Source organism: Prionailurus viverrinus, chromosome B1 (genome assembly GCF_022837055.1).
Source record: "Prionailurus viverrinus isolate Anna chromosome B1, UM_Priviv_1.0, whole genome shotgun sequence".
NCBI classification, from domain to species: domain Eukaryota; kingdom Metazoa; phylum Chordata; class Mammalia; order Carnivora; family Felidae; genus Prionailurus; species Prionailurus viverrinus.
The window spans coordinates 34,663,276-34,678,188 of NC_062564.1; the positions used below are offsets into that span (position 1 = coordinate 34,663,276).

The window sequence follows — 14,913 nt, forward strand, 5'->3', positions numbered from 1 at the left end:
CATATCTCTGTGGAGTGGGAGGCAAGACTGTCTTCTTAGAGAGTGTGGATGGTGAGGTAAAGGAAGAGGATGATTGAACATTCTGGGGAGGATGGCAGGGGCATAAGTGTTCTCAGGTTAAGAGCCAGGTTTTAGTTAAAGATGAGATGATAAAAGCAACGATGTGAGAAGAGACGGGACATAAGAGCATGTGTTCTAAACGGGCACTGTAGAAATCTTTAGGAGTGAGAGATGCTATAGAAGTTTGGGGCATGGAAAAGAGGCTCCCACCACTATGGGCATGAGAGCATCGGAGAGGGTAAGTGGTCAGGGAAGTCTCCAACTGGGACCCGGCCAAGGATGACAGGGCTATGCGACATGGACATGTTAGTTGGTGCAAAGTTTCCGAAAGGAGCAAGGTCAGAGTCCCAAGGTGTACAGGCAAGTGTGGAGCTGGAGAGGAGTTGCCGCAACAGGAATTGGTTATTCTTCTAAGGGGGTCCCCATCCAGGAGGCTCACAAGCAATAAGTCCCTCTTTGTGTGTTAAAATTCAGCAACCCAAGGACTTCCAGTGCTGGCCAAAACGCAGTGTGCTCACTACAGTCTTTCTACTCTACTGATTACAACAAAAATTCTAGACAAAATAGAAAAAGCAAATACCTGAGGGCTCTGAAAAGGAAATCGTATCAGGCAGATTGGGGAGGGAAGTCCAGACTTAAATGACAGTGACTTTACCAGGTTTTTGTTTGCTCTGTTTTGTTTTCTCCTTCGTCCCCTGGCTTTGACCTGAGGGTGGTCAGAGTTGCTTAAGCTGTACAGCAGGTATAGTTAGCAGAAGTTCTGAGAGAAATCCCTTTTCTGGCCATCAGACCAGGTAAAAGGGCCCCGTGGCCCAGAAAGGGTGGAAGAAACTCTCATTGCTTTCCCTTTCTTTCCTACCCTCATTTCAGAGACAGGACTGGTATGGACAAGAAAACTGGAGAAAGAAGCTTTTCTGATCCTAAGATTGGGACCAAAAAAAGTAGGGACAATCCCTACTATTATCTCCTCTCTTTTCTCTTGCCACGTTTCCTTTACGGTGGCCCCATGACATAGAACTGTGAGCCAGCACAGACGCATTGGGAAGGGGTGTACTAAAACTCTTAGAGACACCTATATTTCTGAGCTACACATGTCTGGAACAGACCAAAAGAAACAGAAGAAGCTTTTAGAACTGAACTATGACATAGACACTAAGTACCAGACTAAACTCTGAGGAGCATATGCATGGGGAAGAGTCACATAGCACAGCAAAGGCTTTGAATAGCAAACTAACATTGGACCCATCACCTGAAGTAGTTGAAAGTGAACTTACAGTCTGAACATAATCAGGTTGATTACCCGTTGAAACAAAATAAATGTTCTTCAGGGGATTTTAATAGGACTCAGAGTCTCACAATGTAATATTTAAAGTGTTCAGAATACAATCTGAAATTACCCAACATGCCAGCAATCAGGAAAATATGGCAAATTCTTTTTTTTTTTTTAATTTTTTTTTCAACGTTTATTTATTTTTGGGACAGAGAGAGACAGAGCATGAATGGGGGAGGGGCAAAGAGAGAGGGAGACACAGAATCGGAAGCAGGCTCCAGGCTCTGAGCCATCAGCCCAGAGCCTGACGCGGGGCTCGAACTCCCGGACCGCGAGATCGTGACCTGGCTGAAGTCAGACGCTTAACCGACTGCGCCACCCAGGCGCCCCTGCTTTCAAGTTTTTGTCTGATCATTCTAACATTTCAATCATTTGAGGATTGGCATCCATTAATTATATTTTCTTAAGAATTTGCCATATTTGGGGCCCCACAAAGCAGTCTAATAACTATACTTCATGAGATACAGGTATACAGGTTTGAAAAGAACATAAGATAGACATTCTGTCAGAGGAAAAAACCCACTTTTTTAAGAGCCGGAAAGTTTTAGTGTAGGGCTAAAAGAAAATAATATCTGAAACAAAGAATTCACTGGATGGGCTCAATAGCAGAATAAAGATGACAAAGGAAAAAGTGAGTGAACGTGAAAATAAATCAATAGTAATTTTCTGATCTTAACAGAAAACATTGTAAAACAAACAAATTGAACTTTAGGTACTTATGGGATATTAAAAGTTCTACATGTAAATCATTGGAATCTCAGAATGAGGGGAGATCAATGCAGAAACAATATTTGAAGAAATAAGGGTGAAAATTTTCTAGATTTTGTAAAGATATATATTTACACATTCAAAAACATCAGTGGGGGCGCCTGGGTGGCTCAGTCGGTAAAGCGTCCAACTTTGGCTCAGGTCATGATCTCACAGTTTGTGAGTTCGAGCCCCGCGTCGGGCTCTGTGCTGACAGCTCAGGGCCTGGAGTCTACTTTGGATTCTGTGTCTCCCTCTCTCTGCCCCTCCCCAACTCATGATCTGTTTCTCTCTCTCCCTCTCTCTCTCTCTCTCTCAAAAATAAACATTAAAAAATTTCTTAAAAAAAAAATCAGTGAATCCCAAGCAAGACGAAGACGAACTCGATGAAAACCAACAAATCATAATCAAACGGACAAAAACAAAATACCAAAAAAAAAAAAAAAATCTTGAAAACAGCCAGAGAAAATGACATATTGTGTATATGAGACACGAGTCAATGACTGCAAATATCTCACTAGGAACCATGGAGGCCAGAAGACAAGGGAACAGAGAAATGTTCAAAGAGAAGAATTGTCAACCAGGCTTTATGTACATTGAATATATCCCTCAAAGCAAAATAGAGACATTTTCAAATGAAGGAAAACTAAGAATTTGTCACCAGAGGATCTCCTCCACAAGAAATGCTAAAGGAAGTTCTTCCAACTGAAGGGAAATGATAGTGGGGCGCTTGGGTGGCTCCGTCAGTTGAGCTTCCGACTTTGGCTCAGGTCATGATCTTGCGGTCCGTGAGTTCGAGCCCCGCGTCGGGCTCTGTGCTGACAGCTCGGACCCTGGAGCCTGTTTCGGGTTGTGTGTCTCCCTCTCTCTCTGCCTGTCCCCCACTCGCACTCTGTCTTCTCTGTCTCTCTCTTTCAAAACATAAATAAACATCGAAAAAAATGACTGTGAAGGGAAATTATATTAAAGGGAAACCTAGAACTTTGGAAATGAAAAAAAGATGAAGAGCCACAGAAATTCTAAAAATCTAGATAAACAGACTATTTTTCTTGTCTTAAGTTCTTAAAAATATGTATGATCATTGACAGCAAAAACCATTTCATATTGTTTAGTGCAACTGGAATTGGTGGGGATAGAAATGATGCAGCTCTTTGAGAGAACCATCCAACAGTTTCTTCGAAAGTCAACCATATGTGTACCACAAACCCCAGCAATCCTGTTCCAAAATATTTACCCTAAGGAAATGAAAACTGTTGAGTATGTAAAAATAATGTGTTGAGTGGTTTTATTTCTAATCACCAAAAACTAAAAGCAATCCAAATGTCCTTCAATTGGCAAGTGGATACAGGAAGCACAGTACATCCACACGGTAGACAATAGTCTACAATTTATATGACATTCTGGAAAACGCAAAACTGTAGAGATGAAGAAGTGTGTCAAGGGTTAGGGGTGGAGGGAGAGGTCGAATGACAAAAGGGCAGCACAAGGGAATTTGGGGGAGCGATGGAACTATTCTGTATCTTGATCATGATGGTGATTACAGGACTCTATGCGTTTCTCAAAACTCGGAACGGAACACCAAGACATTTCATTATCCTTTATGTAAAGCTCTAAATACATTTAAAAAAATTTGGCAGTCTGTTAATGCCTTCTATTTCTAAGGTCTCTCCCTTAAGTCAACATACATATTTCTAAAAGCTGAATGCAGATTGGACTCTTGTAAATTTAAATATGTAAAAATTCACTAAGGGAGCTCCCTTTCAATAAGAATCTTAGTGTGAAATCTTCTGCAAAGTAAACTTGGTAATCTGATACTCGGTATTATCTATGGGAGCCAAAGTTCTGAGTTTCATCATCTGATTAAAGGGAGGTAAGTGTGTAACACCAAGTCCATCAACAGATGAATGGATAAAGAAGATGTGGTATATACATACAATGGAGTATTACTCAGCAATCAAAAAGAATGAAATCTTGCCATTTGCAACTACATGGATGGAACTGGAGGGTATTCTGCTAAGCAAAATTAGTCAGAGAAAGACAAAAATCATATGACTTCACTCATATGAGGACTTTAAGATACAAAACAGATGAACATAAGGGAAGGTGAAGCAAAAATAATATAAAAGCAGGGAGGGGGACAAAACAGAAGAGACTCATAAATATGGAGAACAAACTGAGGGTGGCTGGAGGGGTTGTGGGAGGGGGAATGGGCTAAATGGGTAAGGGGCACTAAGGAATCCAGTCCTGAAATCATTGTTGCACTATATGCTAACTAACTTGGATGTAAATTTAAAAAATAAATAAGTTTTTAAGAAATATGTAACACCAAGATTTTTCAGGATCTTCTTTCTTTCTCTATAGTTCTGACCAAGAGTGGGTTGGGTGAGTTATTCTCATAGCCTTTCCCAATGTCACGACTGGAAGAAAGAGTCAGAGCGCACTCAGGCAGTTCATATTCCCCCAGGACCTGCCACTGGAGAAACCCATGCTGTTAACTTATGAAAGAGGACACCAGAAGGAGGGGCCCAGGGGGCCCAGGGGGCCAGGACTCGTCCTTTGTCAAACGGTGCTTGCAGCCAAAGGTCACTGGGGCCTGAGCCCCATTGAGCCGGATCACGGCCACATCCCTGCTCTCACTGTGCCAGCTTCAGAACGCCCAGATATCAAGTGCAAACAGCAACACCATGAGAAGGAGGAAGTCCCCTTTGTCTCAGCTTGGTGGTTAGTGATGTATGTCAGAGATGACACCTGTTCAACAAACCAGGTAAACTTTGCGCACCTTGTTCTGGCTGCCTTCGAGCCTCACAGTTAGCTCAGGTGCTCTGCCCTCCCATTGCACATCCTGGTCACATTTGCTCGGGTCTCACTTTCCCAAGCTGTGTTTCAGGTTCAGTGGTCTTTCAAAAAACTCGGACAGCTCTGCCGTTGCCCCCACTTGGAAAGTGTTCCTCGCTTGGCTCAACAACTTCCTGAAAAAACAATGGATGCAAATCTCATTGTTACCAATCATGGAGCACGAGAAATGCCTAGGGGAGTTCCCTATAGAGCAAGCCCAGTGTGGCTCCTTCTACAAATTGAAGTCTCCTTCTGTAAAGGAGCAAATCCACCCCTCTACACACACACACACACACACACACACACACACACACCAATTTCTCTAGCTACTAAATCCTTACTGGCACCAAGTGGGGTTTTTATCTGGTGGGGAGTCTCATGGTCACTCTCCTGGCTTCTTAAACTTACCTATGATTTAATACAGTGATTCTGGGAGGCATAAGCCTGAACTGAACTGCTGGATATGAAAACCACTCCCGGGAGCTCCAAGCTCCCGGCAGAAGTATCTCTTCTTCTCTCTGCAGCACACAGCTGCTGCTGCTGGTCTCCTGGCCCCGTCCAGCAGCGCCCACTTCCACAGAAGAAGGTAGTGGCATAACGAAGGGGGGCATACTAAGTAAAGCGTGCAGTTAGTAAATAAGAAGACACCGATTGTAATATAAATGCCCTCTCATTGAACCAAAACACAACTAGAGTTTATTTTCTTTTTCTGGGGCTCTCACTCCAACTGGAAGGGATAAGTGAACACAGCTAAAACGTTAAAATAAAGTCCAGTGTAAGTCCAATTTAATTCGTTAATCATCTTATTATTGGCAAGCCAAAGAGTATCCGCTACAAAGGAAGGTCCAACCCATTCTTCATCTTGTTCCGGGCTCACCCTATGCTATCTGATCTACCCATTGAAGGGGTGTAACAGGTCAGGAGGGCTCATTAACATCCGCAGACCCTGCTTTATCTGGCTGCCCAGCCAGGCTCATCCTTAAGGACCCCGTGACTGGGGCGCCTGGGTGGCGCAGTCGGTTAAGCGTCCGACTTCAGCCAGGTCACGATCTCGCGGTCCGGGAGTTCGAGCCCCGCGTCGGGCTCTGGGTTGATGGCTCAGAGCCTGGAGCCTGTTTCCGATTCTGTGTCTCCCTCTCTCTCTGCCCCTCCCCCGTTCATGCTCTGTCTCTCTCTGTCCCCAAAAAAAATAAATAAACGTTGAAAAAAAAATAAAAAAAAAAGACCCCGTGACTGCACCAGCCGTAGGAGCAGACCGGCTTGAACACCTTTATAGGCCGGACTTCCTGTGTCCTCATCCTACATCGAATCGAACATTTTAAATTTACCCACATCCCACACTATATAGGACTTCCACATGGTCACACAAGAGCTAGAAGCAGTTAACTCATTGATACAATGTTTTATAGACATGTAATGAAGCAGCCACTTTTAAGTTGGTGTTTTTCTGTTCACAGTTTGAAACGAACACATTTCTTTTTGGGTTCCAAACATTCCCACTGTCCCCTACAAAGCCGGTCCTCTGAACGCAGTGTGTTTAATGCCGACAATGGCCTTGCACAGAGGAACACAGAAATGGCAGCGCTGGGCCAAATATGTGTTATGTCCAGCTCAAGATGTCTTCACCAACCGTGGGCCAAAATGTTTGAAATGAGGAAGACATCAGATTTCTAACACCTACTGGCCGTCAGTTTAATTTATATTATCTATTCCGTTTTCACAACACTCTTTTGTGTTTAGAATTATCATCCTCCTGTAAAGAGAGGGAAAATAAAGCCCAAAGGTTCTTAGTGACTTGCCCAAGGTCCCAAGGCCACAGAGCAGACTTTTGAACCCAGGGCGCATGGCCCCCAAATCCAGTTTCTAACTGAGTCCCATCTCCTGCAGAAAGTCACAGCTTGTCCTTCCTGACATTTAAAGTTAGAGAAGTGTTGCCAATTTTAAAGATTACTTAATACTCTGTCCTTCGGAGGTCTGCTTACATTGTTTAAAAGCTAAGTCATTCATCTTTTTCCTGTCTTTATCTTTTTGTCCAAAATGACTTTGTTAAGCTCTAAAAGGTACTCCTAATACAAGTGTTGTTTGTTTTTGTTTTGTTTTGTTTTGTTTTGTTTTGTTTTGTTTTGTTTTGTTTTAAGGGGCTGGATTCTAATCACCTTCTCTTCTGTCTCTCAGCCTTACCTCTTATGAGGAATTTCTCCACTGGATGCTTACATCACACACCATCTGTTGAACTCATTTGTCACTTGGACCCCAGGGGTCTTATGCTTCTTGCTGTCTCCCTTAGCAGGGGGTCTAGTGGTAAGTTAGCCCTGGTTTCCAATTCCCTCTGCAAAGCTAACCAGTTATGTCACCTTGGGAAAGTCACCCAACTTCCAAGTCTATTTATAACATGGAAACAATACTTACCCTGTTTAGCTAAAGATGAGAAAGCAAGCTGATGCATACGTAAGTGCTTTGCAATCTAGAAAGTACTACGCACGCATGCAGGGTGGGTGATTAGCCAAAAGTATTGCTGACTGACGCTGACAGGAAACGCAGGTTCCTGGGGTCCTTTGCCAAACTGAGAAAGTTCCTAGACTGTAACAATTTGACTACTACTGTGCTGGGCTTCCCAAGATCACAGCAGGTGAGTGAGCCAATGGATCAGCTATGATGCGACAGCCAGGTCAGTAATTGGGTCCCAGGAGAGCAAGGAAAAAATGTCAGGCGGTTGCACCCTTGTGAGACCCTTGTGAGCCTCCTGGCCCTCTCAAGAAATGAGATTGGAACTCAACCCCTGAGTGGTACTGTCTGATTGCCAAGCACCTAGAATGTTCTGAGAGGTATTGCCAACACTCAGGCACCTTGCCCTCAGCGCTTACCTTAAGAAGGCATCACAGGTGCAAACACAGATGCCAATACACTAAGAGGGCATTTTGCCGAATCCTTTCTGAAAGCCCCACATTGTCTGAATGAAGAAAGGACTAACGCACGATGAAAACTGGAGGAAATTGAGACAGGGGAACCTGACAGGGAAGGAGGCTCCTCGGCCAGAAGGAAGGGACAGGAAGGGAAAAATCAGATTCTCCAACTAGTAAATCTGGGCTTAACAATTCACCAGGAAAAGGTGAGCAGTGGGGCCGGGCTGAGAGGCTGTTCACAGAGCAAGTTGAAGATAAATGCCAGAGGACTTGGATCTCAGCTAAAGGACAGTATTCCAGTCACTGAACTCTCAGCAAGTGGACCTTTGGAAAGTCATGATCATCTTCGAAAAGGTCTTCCTTGTGTGAAAAGTGAACTTTTGCCTCGTCATCCTCTTGAATGATCAGGAAAAGAAATTTCCAGTTCAACCAAGATAAAATGAATTTTTCCACCCTGAGGATCATCCAGGGTCTGTTTGCTCTGCTCGAATTACACACGGAATTCAGGCCACGCAGCAGGTTCAGCGTCTTTCATTTCCTCCAAGCTCACACCTTTCAACTGGATATTTTGAGGGGTAATGATGAGACTATCAGATTTGAAGATATTCTTAATGACCCGTCACAAGGTGAACTAATGGGAGAGCCACACTTGATGGTGGAATCTAAACTGGGTTTACTGTAACCTGTTGGGCTGTGCATGAAAATAAAGGGACAGCACCTTGTTTGTAGTCATCTTGTTACTATGATTTGATGCACACAACATTAAAAGTACTGACACACGAGAAAAAAAAATTCACCAGGAAAATGTTTGCAATGGAAAAAGAATTCCCTCCACAGCCTGACTCCAAATAAAAGCATTGCCACCACCTGTAATAGAATCGCGAGCAAAGAAAGCCACCTGCGCTCAAGGCCCAACACAGCCACACCCCAGTCTGCCCCCCAGTCTAAAACCCACCTCTTTGGGGCGCCTGGGTGGCTCAGTCGGTTGAGCGTCTGACTTCGGCTCGGGTCATGATCTCACAGCTCTGTGGGTTCGAGCCCCACATTGGACTCTGTGCTGACGGTTCGGAGCCTGCTTCGGATTCTGTGTCTCCCTCTCTCTCTGCCCCTAGCCCACTCGCATTCTGTCTCTGTCTCTCTCAAAAATAAATAAACATTAAAAAAAAATTAAAAAATAAATAAATAAAATAAATAAAACCCATCTCCTTGCCCTAGTCTACCTTCTACTCCAGCCAAGCAGCCCTCTTTCGGCTCTTTTCCAAACCTGCAGCTCCAGCTCACCATGGTCCCAGGTCTCCTAGAATGGCCTTCCCTTGACCCGCCCCCCTCAAAGCCAGTGTGCCCCCCAGTGGACAGTGGAAGAAAGGAAAGCAGCCAAGGACGCATTATAAACCTCACACCCACGGGGACCCTCTGAGGAACCATGGAGTGCGTGCCGAGCATTGTCCTAATAAAGAGGAGAGGCCGGGGCCTGTGGCCAAGGAGTCCTGTCTCCTTGGAGGCTTCAACTCCCCCACCTTTGTCCTCCAGGCCATACCTGTCACAGCCAAGTGACTTTCTTTGGCTTCAGAGAAAGCCCCGAGGTAGCTAAGGGTTGTCTCTTTTTCGGTACCATGCATCCCAGGTCATAAGATCTGCCACAATGAGCATGAGTGTGCTTTCCCTATGCAACTAGACTGCAAGCTCCTTGAGTGCAAAGATCCTAAAAGGGGAATAAAAATGATGTAAATGGTTCCGACTGTAAATTAACATGATCTTGACTAAAAAACTTTGAGATCGTTTCCTCTTTGTTGTTTTAACTTGATGGCATTTTACCAATTTTTTACGCCTATGCTCTCATTGAAAAATAAAACCCTTGGACCATGTATGGCAAAAACATCAGGGCAAAAACATCATGCATGTGTCTATGACTGCCTTTGGGCTGTAATAAGACAGAAAGAGAAGTGGGGAAATCTTACTTTGGTCTGTCAGATTCTTGCTAACTCTCACTTTGCCCCTCCTTCAATACGCAGGGTGAGAGCAGAGGGCCAAGTGACCTTGGGCAAGTCATTTCACCTCTCTGAGCCTCAACTTCCCATTCTGTAAAGCAGAGATACTAACTGCACTGACATCACAGGGATATTGTCAGTGTTAAACGTGCTGGTGTTTGAAAAGACGCTTGGTAAACTGGAAAAGGCTATTCAAATATCGACCATGATTGGAGCAGGCCTTACTAAGGGACCCTGGTGTGATCAGCCAGGTGGATGGCTTCCTGCTCTGAAAGACCCAGTCAGGCTCTATACCACCTAAGTAAGGCCAGGTGTCCCATATTGCCTGGTATTGTTATCTACATAGGCACCAGGGGTCTTTCTCGGTGTCCTCTCCATGTCCCGCCGTGTCCTTTACATTTTGATAGTCCATTAAAAATGGTTCTCAACATCCCCCTGGAGAAGACACAGCCCTCAGCAGGACCCCAGTGGTCGTGCTGACTCCCCAAGTCGCAACACACATCCCCACCTTGACTTTCTCCATCCGACCTATGCCATAGTTTAGAGTCAGCTTCACTCCAACTCTTCCATGAAACACTTTTCAAGCTTCTTCACCCACGCATTCCATAAGTTTTGTTGTTGTTTTTTGTTGGTTGGTTGGTTTTGAGCACCTACTAAGCGTTAGTACTGTGAGAGGTAAAGGGGGAGCAATGGTGAACCTATCAGGCTTGATCCCTCCCCTCGTGGATCTAGAGACCTTACTCATAATAATAGTCTGGAACGTAGACAGTTGGTCTTGTGAGTTTTTCCCTTACGGTTATTTCTTGCATGTACCTTGTATAGACCCAGCTTGAAAGGTAGATTTAAGTAGGCCTTTTTCATACCCTCCTTCTCATAAGCAAAACGGTATATGTGTGGCACATAGGTCAAAATACTTCGTGCCTCCTCTCTTGGCTGAAAGGCAAAGAAAGACATGGGGAAAGTTCCCAATCTACAATAGGTACTCAACCCAATGATCAATTGCAAAACTTTTAAATGCACGAGCACACCTTGATTCAGATACGACTTACCAGATAAAAAAAGGTTTGCTTCGAGGCCCCTAGACAAACATAAGTTAATGCAATTTCCTTTAGAGATGCTGCCATTTGAAAAATGTTCTGGTACAATAAGCTTCCAGAAGCTGAGCCAGAGGCGGGTTTCCAGTGTGAGGGGTGAGAGGAGATGTGGGATTCCTGCATTAATGAAAATCAGATGCCACCTTGTGGCCAGAAATAAAAATTCAAGAATTCCGTTGGGCAAAAGAACGGATTGCTCTGGGAATCAAATACAGAATTGCATTCTCCAAGAAATCTGCTCTGTCCCAGTAGGGCTAGTGTGTTCCCCCACATTAACCCACAAAGCAATTCTTTGCTCTAATCTATGATGTCTTACAGCCACAGTGCTTAACCATACACATCTGACAACTGCAAGCCTCCTAAAGCCCTCCTGCTGGGCTGTTATTTATTTTCTATTATTATCATTATTTTTTAATCGAGCTGGCTGTCACCTCACCCAAACTCCAGTGTTGGTTAACCCCTGAAAAACTCTCAGGGAAATTCTGGGATCTGAGGAGTAAAGATGACACAGAAGATATCTTCAACGATATTAGGTGAAAGACAATTTTGTGAGCAAATAAAATTTCAGTAACAAGGGAATGAACGCTTTGCCAAAACTTGTCTACATAGGAAGCAATTTTTAAATATTTTATAATTTATAATATTTATTTTTTGTGATGCTTTATAAATTAAATATGTACATTTTGTGACATTATTTTAACTTATTTTTCTTTTGTAAAATTGATTGTTTGTGATGGTCTTTAGCCACATATAAGTGACCGATTGTGACAGCATTGCAAAGTTCAGAATTTCTCTAAACTAAGAATTATTCAATAGAAAAAATCAATATAAAATAATCATGCCTTGTGGCAAATATCATTTGGACGACTTTTTTAAGTTTAGAAATGTGTCAATTACAGGGGCACCTGAGTGGCTCAGTCAGTTAAGCGTCCGACTTCGCCTCAGGTCATGAGCTCCTAGTTTGTGAGTTTGAGCCTCATGTTGGGCTCAGTGCTAACAGCTCAGAGCCTGGAGCCCGCTTCGGATTCTGTGTCTCCCTCTCTCTCTGCCCCTTTCCCACTCACACTGTGTCTCTGTTTCTCTGTCTGTCTGTCTCTCTCTCTCAAAAATAAAGAAACATTTAAAAAATTGAAAAAGAAATGCACCAATTACAAAACAGAGACTGTCAGAGTAGATCAAAAACAAGACTCAATTGTATGTTGTCTACAAGCAACCCACTTTACATATACACATATAGATTAAAAGCAAACAGATGGAGAAAGATATACTGTGCAAAATTAATCAAAAGAATAAAGAAATGGCTATGTTAATTTCAGGCAGACAGGACTTCAGAGCAAGGAAAGTTATCAGTCATAAAGAGGGGCATTACAAAATGATTAAGGGATCAGTTTTCCAAGAAGAGAAAACAATCCTTAATGTATGTGTACCTAACAACAGAGCATCAAAGTACATAAGGCAAAAACTGAAAACGAGAGGAGAGATACCGCGGCTTCAATACCCCTCTACCAGAAATAGATCTAGCAAGCAGAAAATCAGTACGGACATAGTTGAACTCAACAACACCATCAACTGGATATAATGTACATCTATAGACTAGTTCAGTCAACAACAGAATGCAAATTCTTCTCAAGCTCACATAGAACATTTACCTAAAGTAGAACACATCCTGGGCCATAAAGCACATTTTCACAGAACTGTAAGAACAGAAATCACACAATGTCTGCTCTCAGACCATAGTGGAATTACCTTAGAAATCAATGACAGAAAGGTAGCTGGAAAATACTTGGAGGTTAGACAACACATTTCTAAATAGCACATGGGCCAAAGAAGAAATCCAAGAGAAATTTTAAAATATTTTGAACTAAATGAAAATTAATTAAAACAATTTATCAAAATTTGTGAGATGGAGTTACAAGAGATCTTATTATACAACATCTGATAAAAGTCTCCATTCAGATAGAGCTGAAAGAAAGTTAGAAGAAACTTCTCTTCCTCATGGCTCTGGGAGGCCCTGCCTGCCAGATCTTAGCTATAGCAGGAGTTGGCACCCTTCACAAGCTGGCTGATTCTCACAAAGGGCATCATGAGCAGGATGATGCTGGGGCTTTTCCAAGGGGCTCTGCAGACCAGAGAGCAGGAGCACAACAGATAGAAACAGGACACACCACACCATGGACCTCTCTGATGCAGGACAGAAACTCCACAAAGGCAATGTGCTTCCAAAAGACTTCTACAATGACCACCACACCCCAATCAGGCACTACTCACTACCTATGATGCAAAAGTTCTCATCACAACCACTGAGCCTCTGATAACACTAAATCATTACTGAGTGCTTAATAAGTATTCCAAACTTGAAACTCCTAATTTCCCATTGCATCACATTTTCCTCCCTTTTCCCCAGCTTTATCGAGGTATGTTCAGCAAATAAAAATTGTATATATTTAAGGTGAAAAAAAGTGATGGGATGCAGCAAAAGCAGTGTCTAGGGGGAAATTTATAGCACTGGATGCATCTATTAGAAATGAAGAAACTTCTGGGGCACCTGGGTGGTTCAGTCAGTTAAGCGTCCGACTTCAGCTCAGGTCACGATCTCGTGGTCCGTGAGTTCAAGCCCCGCGTCGGGCTCTGGGTTGATGGCTCGGAGCCTGGAGTCTGCTTCCGATTCTGTGTCTCCCTCTCTCTCTGACCCTCCCCCGTCATGGTCTGTCTCTCTCTGTCTCAAAAATAAATAAACGTTAAAAAATAAAATAAAATAAAGCCATCAATTCCACTCTTTGTCATCACTTTAAAAAAAAAAAAAAGAAATGAAGAAACTTCTAAAACCAATCATCTAAGTTTCTACCTTAGGAAACTAAAAAAATAAGAGCAAATTAAATCCAAAGTAAGCAGAAGAAAAGAAATAATAAAAATTAAAGCATAATTCAATGAAATAAACTAATCAATAAATAAGAATAGATGAAACTAAAAGCTAGTTCTTTGGAAATTAAGTCTCTAACCAGGTCAACTAAGAAAAAGAGAGAGGACATAGATGACTAATATCGTAAAAAAAAGAGGAAACATCACTACAGATCCCATGGACATTAAAAGAATAATAAAGCATTACTATGAAAAACTGCATCTCCATAAATTTGATAACCTAGATAAAATGGGCCATTTCCTTGAAAGACACAATCTACCAAAACCCACACAAGAAGAAATAGACTATTGGAATAGACCAAATCTACAAAGAAATTAAATCAATAATTAATAACTTTCCAAAACAGAAAATGCCAGATCCAGGTGGGTTTGCTAGTGAATTTAACCAAACATTTAAGGAATAAATTAAACCAGTTCTCTACCATCTCTCCTAGAAGATAGAAGCAGAGGGAATTCTTCCTAATTCATTCTGTGAGGCCAGTAGTACCCTAATACTAAAACCAGACAAAGATATCACAAGAAAAGGAAACTACAGATTAATGTCTCTCATGAACATAGATGCAAAAATCCTCAACAAAAGTTTAGAAAATAAAATCCAACAATGTATAAAAATAATTATAAACCATGACCAAGCTGGTTCAACATGTGAAAATCAATTAATGTAATATGTCACATTACCAGGCTAAAAAAGAAAAATCCCACTGATCATATCAATAGATGCAGAAAAAGCATTTGACAAAATCCAACATTCATTTGTAATAAAAACTCTCAGTTAACAAGGAATAGAGGGGAACTTCCTCCACTTAATGAAGAATATCTACAAAAAACCTCCAGCTAATCTCATAATTAATGGTGAGAAACCTGAAGCTTTCCCAATAAGATCAGGATCAAGGCAAAGATGTCTCCTACCACCACTCCTTTATAATATTGTGCTGGAAGTCCTAGCTAATGCAATAAGAGAAGAAAAAGAAATAAAAGCTACACTGATTGGGAAGGAAGGAATAAAAGTGTCTATGTTCACAGATGATGTTACTGCT

At 42.4% G+C, this 14,913-nt stretch overlaps 1 pseudogene; it reads left to right on the forward strand.

Moving 5' to 3' along the window:
• Nucleotides 1-274: 274 nt before the first annotated feature.
• LOC125164740 (proteasome maturation protein-like) lies at nt 275-8,896 on the forward strand (annotated as a pseudogene).
• The last annotated feature ends 6,017 nt before the right edge of the window (nt 8,897-14,913 follow it).